This window comes from Aedes aegypti, chromosome 2 (assembly GCF_002204515.2).
Source record: "Aedes aegypti strain LVP_AGWG chromosome 2, AaegL5.0 Primary Assembly, whole genome shotgun sequence".
In the NCBI taxonomy this organism is placed as follows: domain Eukaryota; kingdom Metazoa; phylum Arthropoda; class Insecta; order Diptera; family Culicidae; genus Aedes; species Aedes aegypti.
Genome location: NC_035108.1, coordinates 11,112,680 through 11,125,573, shown reverse-complemented (window position 1 = coordinate 11,125,573; position 12,894 = coordinate 11,112,680).

The window sequence follows — 12,894 nt, the reverse complement described above, 5'->3', positions numbered from 1 at the left end:
TGTGTCCGTGTTACACGAATTCAAAAATTCAATCGGCCCTTTTCAGGGCCAACAAATGTGTACTAAAGAGTTATTTGTGTAATATTTCCTAATGTGTTATAGCAAGTAATAATCTCTTAATTCATTCCGTAGCATCATACAATATCTATAAAATGACGCTTATATTGAGCTGTTTGGTAATCCAATCCGCATGGTTATTAAATTAATTAACTCATTACTCTATGGATACGGTAAAGACTTCGTTGACAAAATCCTCCGTAAACATGAACGAAAAAAGCACAGACAGACTGCCACAACCCTTCACCCTGACAAAGAAGAAATAAAAAGGATAAGTCTTCCGTTTTACCCCCAAATGACAAACCCTATTCAGGCGGCTTTGAAACACCATGGTATTCATGTGGTGTATAAAAGCGGCAACACACTGAAGGATCATTTATGTAATCTGAAGGACAAGGTTCCTGCTGAGGAAAAATCAGGAATATATGAAATTCCGTGTCAAAATTGTCCTGCAGTGTATATCGGCCAAACCCGCCGTAAGTTCAAAGTTCGCCTGCGTGAACATAAAAATGCAGTGGACCATGAACGACCGAACGAATCCAGTGTAGCAGCCCACACTATACCCGAGCAAAGTTGGGTAACAAAATGATAACAAGTTGTGTTATCCGATAACTAGCATTTGATAGCATAGTTTGTTTTCATTTTGGTTGAATAAGCAGGCAACATAACAAACGTGATAACAAAAGTTTATACTAAAGATATCATATAAATATCTCATTATGTTATCATTTGAAACACATTGATAACAACTTTTGTTATCCATCCAATTTCCCTCATCGATAACTCATTATGTTATCAATTAGTTATAAAGATCGAATTATGATAACAAACATTTGACGTCATTCACCCGTCGGTGGCATCCTCGATCTGACAGTTCAAATCCGTTGATAACAAGAGTCTTCGTATTGATAACAAAAAATAACAGAATGAAATCATGATGTACATCTTGTTATCCCTATGTTATGCGATTGTTATTCGACTTTGCTCGGGTAGCTCAAAACCATATTGGCAACAGGCTAAGTTGCTAAAAAATGTCCGAAAGGCTTCACACCTCAACGCATGGGAGTCTATGTATATAGCTACCGCTGATCGCCCTCTCATGAATGAGGACGACTCCCCAATAACATCACCCCTCTTCAACTTGACGAAATGGATGACCTAGCAATAAACTACCCCCCCTCGACGTATGCTGCAATCTGCATGAATATGTGTTTGTGAATCTGAATAATCAGTCGGACATCGTCCCGTAGATGGGCAACATCGAGCCCGAAACCGACATAAAAAAGGTAATTTTTAATATCCTTTTTATTTGTAAGAACAATAAGTGTTGTGTTCCGTCTCGCGTCGCGTTTTTATGTGATCGTAGTGGAAGTTCTTACGTTAGCACACCCAAAAAATAGAATGTGAAAGATGGACTAATTATGGGTAAAATTATGAAAACAATCCAAGAGCTCGGGTGGGATGTGAACCCAGGACTCTTGTACGTAATTTTATACAATATCTGATTTATTACGAATAATCGACAATACGGCCATTTGATGATGTTTCCAAGGAAGCTGCTGCAGTGCCGTTGGCATCTTATACATCCCTTGCCAAGACATCAATCTCATATAGCCTATTTCCCAGATCAGAAAGCGAAGAATGCGAAAAGGAGGAGCATTATCTGCTATTCTAAGAGTATAAAGCATAACTCTTTCGTTGAATTCGGTTTCATTCTATTTTCGCTTTCGAGCTGGTAAGAGCTCCGCCGAACCTACTCGGCTCCTCGTTATCTGTACCACAGAGCTTCCCAGTCAACATTTTGGTTGGTATAACTTTTGTTATACATCATTCTAAATGAACCAATTCAATCGTATAGAATGCATGAAAAGGCTATTTACCTATCAAAGTGGAGGCTATATACGTACTTGGCACGACTTCTTCAGACTTTCTGCGATCAGATATACGATGCCACATAATTTGGATGGAAATAAAAAAAAAGTTTCTAGCGAGTCTCGAACGCGGGACCTCTAGATCAGGAAACGGGCACCTTACCACTGTACCACCAAGGGTTACATATTCGATGAGTGATTATTTGCCAATATTAATACATGTTTCATGTACAGCGACGCATACTTTGTTGTTCTTTGAAACCAATGTTTGGGTGGCAATTTTTGCTAAGTTATTGCGATTTAATACGATGCTTCCTGGATTGATATATGATCTGTCAGTTTATATAGCATTACGCGATTCTATGTTGCACTATTTTTATTTACGACATGTTTCGTTGTCAACACAGATTGTCGTTAATGGATCGTATTGGGGACTTATAAACAACTTGTATTGACATTGAAACGCTTAATTTGGCATCTTGTGCGATTCTGATTTTGGACGTATGAATATGTGATTTTGGATGCACATTCTTATACGATACGTGGTTCACTGGGTTTTGATCATCAAGCTGCTGCAAATCCAGCGCGCGGATTGTACAATGACTCAAGATTTGTAGATTAACTCGCGCTTCCAGAATTGGCCATGCAGGAATCGGTGCACCAACGCAAGATTTGTACTAGATGACTGAAGAAAATCAGCCAAAGCCGCTAGTAGAAGCACTCATCGTCATCGCCACCGTAAACCTCATCGGACGAGGAGGATTCCAACATGTGCGCCGTTCAAATGTTTGTCCGTAATACTCGAATTCACCGTTAAATCGGCCCTTTTCAGGGTCAACAAATGTGTACTAAAAAGTTAATTATGTAATATTTCCTAATGTGTATACCACAAAATTCACACTCTTAATTCTTCTCTTACAATATCTGATTTGTTATGAATAATTGAAAATTGTCAATAGAGACCTTCCTTATGCAGCCCACAGACGCTCAGACGGTTTGACCAACATTGACTTCGCCCCCCAGGTTGATGCTCATGTTGGTGCTATGTTTGACCGTGTGTGATGCTGCTTGACGAACCAATTTGACAGTTTGTGAAACCAATTTGACGGTTGACGAATCGGTCGGCCAAAATCAAACGAGTTTGATTTTGCTCAAACCACCGGTGGGCGGAGCTAAATGTTTGACGAACCAATCGTGCCATCTGTAGGGATGTTGCACGAACATCGACGCCATCATGTCAAATTAAAGCTTCGACGTCCCATGAACTACCGATGCAGATGGGTGGAAAGTCAAAATGCGTGAATTTACGCAGCGCCGGTGCCATAGTGATCTATCAAATGCGCGCTCTTGAGTTGTTTCTATATAGAAAGTGCAATATCGTTTCCAAGTATCTCTGACCGTTTTCTTTAGTAAATTCATCAAGGATTCTTTAATTATTCCTGAACCAATTTCTCCAGAAATATCTTCAGAGAATCCTGTGATCCATCCATCCATCCATGGATTGTATTTGGATTTGTACTACAGGGATTCCATCAAAAATTTTACCAGGAAATTCTCCAGGTAATTCTCTTGTAATATCTTTAGGAATTCTTCCATGATTCCTCCAGAAATCCAATCAAGATTTTGTCTAGTGATTTAACAAGAAACTTCTGTAAGAATTCCTTTATAAATTCCTACCGGCAAGTTCAACTGAAATTCCTTATTGGATTCTATCAGGAGTTCGTACAAATATTCCATCAGTGATTCCTCTGAGAATGAGGAGTTCTTCTTCTTCTTGGCGTTACGTCTTCACTGGGGCAGAGCCTGCTTCTCAACTTAGAGTTCAATGAGCATTTCGACAATTTTTAACTGAGAGCTTCCTTTGCCAAAGTTGTCATTTGCGCATTCGTATATCGTGTGGCAGGTACGATGATACTCTATGCCCAAGGATGTCAAGGAAATTTCCATTACGAAAAGATCCTGGGCCGACCGGAAATTTAACCCAGAAATCTTCAGCATGGTTTTGCTTTGTAGCCGCGGACTCTGACCACTCGGCTAAGGAAGGTCTCTTGAATCAGGAGTTATTATAGGGAATTAAACACAATTTCATCCAAGCATTCCATCAGGAGAACTTCTAAAGATTCAATCATAAATTTCACGAAGGTTTCGTTTAGCAGTTCCTTCAGGGTTTTTATCAGGACTAGCTCTAGGGATTTTAGTTTCTCTAGGAATACCATTAAGAATTCTTCTGGGGGTATCATCAGATGTTCAGCTAGGGATTCCATCAGGAATTTCTCCAGAGATTCGATCAGGAATTCTTTCAGGGATTTCATCAGAAGTTTCTTCAGGGATTCTATCAGGAGATATTTCAGAGAGGGGGGCCAGATAGCCGTAGCGGTAAACGCGCAGCTATTCAGCAAGACCAAGCTGAGGGTCGTGGGTTCTAATCCCACCGGTCAAGGATCTTTTCGGGTTGGAAATTTTCTCGATTCCCAGGGCATAGAGTATCTTCATACCATGCAAAAATGGTCATTGGCAAAGTAAGCTCTCAGTTAATAACTGTGGAAGTGCTCATAAGAACACTAAGAAAAAGAAGAAGAAAATATTTCAGAGATTCCACCTGGAATTCCTCCATGGACTCTGTCCGTCGTTGCTCTAGTTCTAGGAGTTCTTCTCGGGATTTCAACAGGAATTCCTTCAATGATTCCATACAGAGTTCCTTCAAGAATATCTTTACAAATTCTTCCAAGGATTCCTTCAGAAGTTCCCCCAGGGATTTCATCAGGGGCTCCTGTATCTATATTATCTGAATTTATGTATCTGCATCTGGATTCTATCGGGAGTACCTTTAGGGCTTTCATCAGAGTTCTGCCTCCAAAGATTCAATCAGGATTTCCTTCCTAGTTAATCTACGAATTTCATCAGAAATTCCTCCATCAGGCGCTCCTTCAACAATATATTTAGGATTTTCTCCAAGGAATTCCACCAGGGTTTCTTCTGAGATTTCACCCGGAATTCCTCAAGAGATTCTATCAGGAGTTCCTTCAGGAAACTTATCAGAAATTCCTCCAGTAATGTCATGTGGATTTCATCTAGAGATTTAATCGGGACTCCTGATACTATCAGGAGTTCCTCTTACAATATCTTTATATTTCTCCCAGTGGTGATTCCCTAACCTCAAATCTACCTGTCCCACGAATATAAATTCTTGAATTTCAGCAACAAATTTGCATGCAATGAATAGAGATTTGTTAGAAAGGACGTTTCCAATAATTTACTCTTTGATTATTTTTTGATTTTTATTCTAAATTTGTCGAAATAGTCATTTTTAGAATCATAGAACAGGTAGAAAATGAGGTTACGATTCGCCACTGATTCCTCCAAGGATTCCATCAAGAGTTCTTCTAGGGATTCTATCAGGAATTCCAATAGGGATTCTATTAGGAGTACCTTTAGGGCTACCATTAGAGTTCTTCTGAGGATTTCATCACGAGTTCATCCAGGAATTCCATCAAGAGTTCCTTCAGAGATTCCCGCTAGCATTTCTTCCGAGATTCTATTAGGAGTTCCTCCAGAGTTTATATCAGGAGGTCACCTACGAATTCCATCAGGATCTTCTAGGGATATCATAAGGAATTTCCCTAGGCATTCTATCAGGAGTTCCAGCAGGAATTATATCAGGAATTCCTCCAGGGATTTCATCAGGAGTTCCTATGGTAATTCCATAGGGAATTCTTCAAGGGATTTCATCAGGAGTTCCTCCTATGATTTCATCTGGAGTTCCTGCAAGAATTCTTCTTCTTCTTGACATTAACGTCCCCACTGGGACAGAGCCAGCTTCTCAACTTAGTGTTCTTATGAGCACTTCCACAGTTATTAACTGAGAGCTTTCTTTGCCAAAGTTGCCATTTTCGCATTCGTATATCGTAGGGCAAGTACGATGATACTCTATGCACAGGGAAGTCAAGGAAATTTCCTTTACGAAAAGATCCTGGACCGACCGGGAATTGAACCAAGACACCTTCAGCATGGCGTTGCTTTGTAGCCGCGGACTCTAACCACTCGGATGGGATGCCTCCCAAAATTCTTCAAGGAATAAATATCTCCAAGTATACTCAAGGGTTATCAGGAATTCCTCCTAAGATTTTTCCGGGAATGTCTCAAGATTTTATCACCGGAATAACTCTACAGATTCCATCGAGAATTTCTCAAGGAATTTCTCACAAAATATTTTCAGAGATTTTTGGGAGTTTTCAGAAATCATTCAGCAAATTTACCAACAATTTCTCATAAAGATTTCACAAGTAATTAGGGAATCCATCAGTATATCCTCAAGTGACTCTATGAGGAGATCCTCCTAGGATTCAAAAAAGGAATTCCTTCAGCGATTCCTCTGAGAATTCATTCATTGAATCCACCAGGAATTGCTTCGAAAATTTCGTTAGGATTTCCTCTAGATATTCCAACTAAAAACCCTCCAGAAATTTCTCTAAGGATTCAACCAGAGGTTCATCCATGGATTGGATCTGAAATTCGCCCAGGTAATTCTCCATGATTTCCATCAGGAAAATCTTCAAGGAATGAGCTGAAATTCTCATAGGGGTTCCACTAAAAATTCTTTCAGAAGCTTCACCAATATTTTTCCGGTGATTTCACCGGAAATTCAAGAAAATCTTCTAAAAGTTCTTCCAAAACATTCTGGAAAAAATCCTTCGGTTCCTTCAGAGATGTCACCAGTATTTTCTCTAACTATTTCTTCCGGAATGGTGTTTTTTTTAGAAATTTCGCCATGAGTTCTTCCAGGGTTAAGAATATTAATAGAGTTTCGCTAGAAATTCTTTACCAGAAAAATCTAATACAGCTTCGCCAGAAGTTCTACCAGAAAATACTGCAATGATTTGACTAGGATTTTCCTTCTTCGAATTATTCAGGATTATCAGAAATTCCTCCAGGCAATTCCTGGTGGATTCATTGGAAATAAATCCCCCAAGACATACTGGAAGGAATTGATGGATAAATTCCTTTAGGAATTCTCGGAGAAATATCCGGTAGATTCTTGAAGTAATTCCTTCAAAAATTCGAGGTCGAATGCCTCGTAGGTTCCCTTAAGGGATACCAAAAAAATCTTTTAAGGAAACACTGGAAGAATTCATAAGATAATTTATTGAAGATTCCCTAGAAGAATCCCCTGAAAGTAACCTGGGGGAACCTCTCGAAAAATTGCAAGCGGAATTTCTAACGGAATTCCTGGTGAAATCCCGTGTATGAAGTTTTTTTGAATTCTTTTGCAGTATTTCTTGCTGAATTTTCGAAAGCTTTCTGGTGGAATCTCAAGAGGAATTCCTTAATGAATCCTTGGAGAAATTTTGGGTGGAATCACTGTTAGAGTTCCTGAAGTGAATCTCTACATGTATTTCTGTAGGAGTTTTTGAAGAAATTTCTATCAAAAATCGCGTTGGAATTTCTAGAAGAATGTTTGGGTCAATCACTGAAGGATTTTTCGGAGGTATTCCTAGGGAAAGGTTTTTGATGCATAGGAGAAATTCCTGGTGGAATTATTGATACAAATTTCTAGAGGAATTCCTAGTAAAGGCGCAGGAAAAAAATCCTTATATAATCTGTATAGAATTTCTTGAAGTTTCGATGGAGGAATTCCTAAATACATCTGTGGAGGATATTTTGGAGGAATTCTTGAAGGAAGCATTGGATGAATAAATCCCTTGGAAGTTTTTGGGTAAATCTCTGGAGGACTCTGTAGAGAAAATTAAAAGAAAGAATAGCTGAAAAAATTCCTTTTGGTTGAAATTAAGGAGGAGTCCTAGGAGAAGCCCTGAAAAAAGTTCTGGTGAAATCCTTATGGGAATTTCTGGTGATATATTTATTGAGAAGTATCTGAAATAATTCGTTATGTGATTCCTGAATAATGATATAACTTTTAGAGGAAATAAAGGAATCTTTGATAAATTGTGATAGCAATCTCCGGAAGAATTCTTGAAGTCTACCTTGAAGTAAACTCTGAAAAATTACTGAAGAAATCACTTTAGGATTTTTTTGATCTTTGAAGAAATCAGTAGAGGAAACCCTGAATAATTAGCAGAGTAATCTTTGAAGAAACCTCTGGAAGAAAGCCAGCCTGAAGAATTTTCCTCGGAGGAATTTCTGGGTAAATCTGAGGATAAATTTCTAGAGGAATTGTTGATGAAATTCCTGGTAGAATCCCAGGAAGACTTTCTGGTGGAATCCCTAGTATAATCAATGGTTCTGGAAAAACTTCAAAGTAGTATAACTAGAGAAAACCACTAAAGACTCCGAATACAAACTTTGAAGAAATTACCATAGCCATTCTCATATCGATGACTGCTCAGAATAATCCCCGATAGAGATCCCTTATAATTTTAGGGTTCTGCCGGAATACTTCGTGCGAGTTGTAATTGTAATTCCTCCTCAATATCCATATCTTCCGGTATTTGTATTCAGAAAGTTCTGCTCTTTCTCACAACGATTATTGCCATATAAGTATTCACCCCCACAGCCAAAGAAATCGAAAAAAATAATAACAATCACATATTCACTAGGCTTGCTGAGAGCATTTAAAACATGCGAAGAAATATGGTGTTGCTGCAACAAACTTTGACAGTCGGTCAAACGGTTGCAGCAACATAAATCGGTTTGACTAACTTGGGGGCGGAGTCAATGTTGGTCAAACCGTCTGAGCGTCTGTGGGCTGCATTAGCCGATTAGTTGGAGTCCGTGGCAAAAAAACAAAGTTATACTGAAGGTGTCTGAATTCGATTCCCGGTCGGCTCAGGATCTTTTCGTAATTGAAATTTCCTTGACTTCTTTGGGCATAAAGTCTCATCGTACCTGCCACACGATGTACGAATACGAAAATGAAAACTTTGGCAAAGAAAGCTCACAGTTAATAACTGTGGAAGTGCTCATTGAACACTAAGCTGAGAAGCAGGCAGTATCCCAGTGTGGTCATTATGCCAAGAAGAAGAAGGAGAAGAAGAATCGTATTTATGCGAAATGGGTCACCCCCTTTGACGTTCGCCTAATCGATAAAAACACCACAGGGCTTTTAGTTTTAACACTGGGGTTGTCCTATCTGACATTTTAGAAGGGACACGTAAAGCAAAATACACCCAAAATTTGAGTTTAAGCCAAGGAGTGTGACAAAATCTAAGAAAATGTTTTTTGGACTTAAGCAAAAGAAAACCATTAAAAAATTGAGTTAACATGTGTTTTTAGCATAAACTTAAGCGTTTGGCATTCAAATTGGGACAGGCCGTAGAACCCTATTATGAAAATTCAATTCAAATGCAGCAAATCACATGGCGTAGTAAACGTCATGCGGTCGTGTCTTGTACACAACCCCCACTGATTTGTTAAAGTATTTTACTTTTAAATCCGAAATTCTGAAAAAGATTTCAAACCAAATGACAGATCTCCCTTAAAACCATAACGTAATTGAATACTCATAATCACAGCACCTATCATCTGTCATCAAACATTCTATCATCTGCAAAAAGCTACCGCACTGTTGTTAAGGTTTGACCCAGAATTGATCGAACTTGTGTCCATAGTAGTCCTACGTCAACCCCGCTGCAATGTAACAGACATTGCCCACCCCAATTTTTATCGACCGAATTGTCTGAAACTTTGCAGTAAGAATCACTTTAATATGACGCGTGTTGTGGTCAAATATGAGCTCAGTAACTTTAAAAAAAAAACACTGCCGAATTGAATCAAAACTGCTAAGAATAGGATCCAGCTCCCTATATTAAAGACGAATTAGCCTCATTCAGTAGATAAACTTTGTCGAACTCACCAACTTTGTATTTAATCATTGGACTGATTAAAGATTAAAACACAGTTAACTCTCCCTTACTCGATATTGAAGGGACCATCGAGTTAGGGAGGTATCAAGTTACAGAACACAAAACCAGTGCAACTGCGATCTAAGGGACCATCGAGTTAGCCATGCAAATAAAATTTTACTATGGTTCTCTAACTCTATATCGAGATACGGAATATCGAGTAAGGGAGAGTTAATTGTATAGATATAGATTATAATATATATTGAAATATAAGCGAAAGCAATGTTTATGTTTGCCATCTATCGTTACTTTGAAAGTGTTTTCCGAACCATTTTGGGTTTATCGGTCTCATTTAGTTGAACAACTTTCTCAAAGACACCAATATTGTATCTTATCACTGGATTGAAACATAAGTGAAAAATATGTTTACCCAATAGCGTCGCGGAGTGATATCCTAACTTATAAAGTTTAAGGAAACAATTTGGTATCTATTCACTGGAGTAAAATATCTGCGAGTAATATGTTCATCCGAGTGGAGGGATATCCTAACGGCTCAAATATTAACGTCCCATAAAAATATATAAAATTTCCATAAAAAATGCAAAATTTGCCAGTAAAAAAACAAGGGTAAAATCAACAGAAAAGTTAAAAATTTACATAGAAAAATAAAGAGGTGCATAAAAAAAAACAAAATTTTCCATAAATAAAAAAATTTTAAGCAATAAATAGATTCAAAAGTGCAGAAGAATCGACAATAATCTCACTAAAAAATATCGAATTTTACATTTAAAAACCTCAAAATGTCCCTATTTTCTTCACAAAAAGTAAGAAATAATTATAAATTTTCCACGAAAAAAGCCAAAATTTGCAATAAATAAATAATAATTCGCCCACAATAAATCAAACATTTCCATTCAAACAATCAAAAAGATCAATAGCAGTAAATGCAAAGTTGCAATAAACAAACCCAACTGAGCAATTCAAAATGACAATCAATACATGAAAATGTTGTAGAAAATTCCAATATTTAAGTAAAACTTTCCATAAAAATAACGTAATTTTCCAATAATGAGTAATAATGTGTGTAACGGATTTCATAAATTTTCAGTCAAACTGGAGCATTGTTTTCACAATTGGAGCTAATTAGTCGTCGTATGTAGATGTAGTAATTGCATTTTAGAGTTCGATAATTAATTACGTAAGAATTTAGGGGAGGGGAGAGCGGGGAGATTGGCCGGGTTTGAAAAAATATTTCTTGCCATATAGAAAAAAATAATGTTTCATACAAAAGTGATCAATTGTGCAGGAGACAGTTTTTTCCTAAACTTATTTATTTTCAAGATATTGGCATTTCAAGTACTGTCCTTTTTAGGATGCTATACGTTCGGAGGTTTTGTCCTCTTTTCAGGACAGTGGGCAGATATGGATTTACAATTCAGAAAAATTGTAGAACAAAAAAACTGTTGAAAAATTCAGCTCAAAAAACTATAGTCCTTTTCTAGTATGATTATATTTTAGAGACAATTGGTCGGCGTTAAGTCAGAGTGGACCAAGTGACATTTTTCATATTTTGAGAAAAACGGGCTCAAAGTCTAACGCTTTGTATTTTTTTATCTCAGTAAAATTTTGGTTCAATATTTCTACCCATCCTTGTGTTACTTTCAAATAATATAATGTGAAGTGATAAACATGAAAAATCACAATCCGAAACTCTGATAGAATGATTTTTTGATGGACTATGTGCACTTGGTCCACTTTGACTGAACAATTTCAAGAAAAAGAACAATCATTTAATGCTTGCGTGGTTAAACTGGGTGCATATCTTTAAGCTGAACATATTATCAAGACCCTTCGACATCAGTATCGTAAATTCTTCAATAATCCATATCTTCAATCTCAAAATCAGTGGCATTACGATACCTTGGAAATTAAGGTTTTGAAGAGTCAGGGCGTTGAAGACCAGAAATATTCAAATATGCGTTCAGTCAGAGTGGACCAAGTGCACATAGTTCATGAAAATCTTGAGTACCGACCAAAATATACTGGTCCAATAAGCGGGTTCTAGGACAGTCCATACATACACCATAGAACTACCATAAACTTCTATCGAACTCTGAAATCGACTCAAAAAATGCAATAATCAATCAGTTTGTTGCTTTTTGACACTTGGTCCACTCTGTCTGCACAGAAATTGTTGCAATTTCTGATCACCTACTCAAATACGGTAAATGGCCAGATATCAAAATAAGATCCATCGAATTATGACATGTTTATGAGTTTCTATTGATGGATGGGAAGAAGAATCATTCCATGTTAAAAAATCTGGAAAATAACTTGAAATGTCTTGCATTTTCTAGACTTTCTCAGCGCATCGATCGTTTTCGTTGTTATGGTATAAAGCACTTGGTCCACTCTGACTGCATACTTTTATTGATTTTTATTGATCATCCAGAGTAAATTTGTTACATATCTCCCCCAGTTTTCAACATTCATCAAATCGGATCAAAGTGAAATGGAGATAACGTTATTTTGCATCTAATGGCAGAATAATCCAATTTTCCCAAGTTTTGTACTTGGTCCACTCTGACTTAACGCCGACCAATTGATACAAAAATATTGCATATTTTAGCGATAAAATATTATTTAGCATTATCTTCTATATAAATAAAAATGGAGTGGTGTTTGTATGTCACGAAATGGCTTGAGAACGGGTCAACAAATTTGTTGCACTTCACAAGGGATGCGACGTGTTCGTGTGAGGAAAAAGTTCGGAAAAGTCTTCGGAATAAACGGGAGAATGGATGAAGACTAAGAGGTCATTTTGTATGGGGTATTTATTGACGTTTTCCAACAGCCTACTTGATGGCAAGACGAAGTTTGCCGGGACCACTAGTTAAATATAATTTTGTTAAAAATCAGTACTTCAAAGACCTTTCATCAAAATGTAATGCTTTTTAGAAGATTACATCAAATACTGCCCAAGTTTCTTGAAAAGGGAACTGCCACCAGCCCTGCATTCGTTTCTGGCAAAAAGACAGCAGCAGCAAAAGATGGGTTTCATCTTGAGATTAGGAGCGTAAAACGGAAAGGAAAATGACAGACCAACAATAAAATGATGACCGTAAATTTCTTCGAAATGTGGACGGTGGCTATGGGGGTAGCGAGAC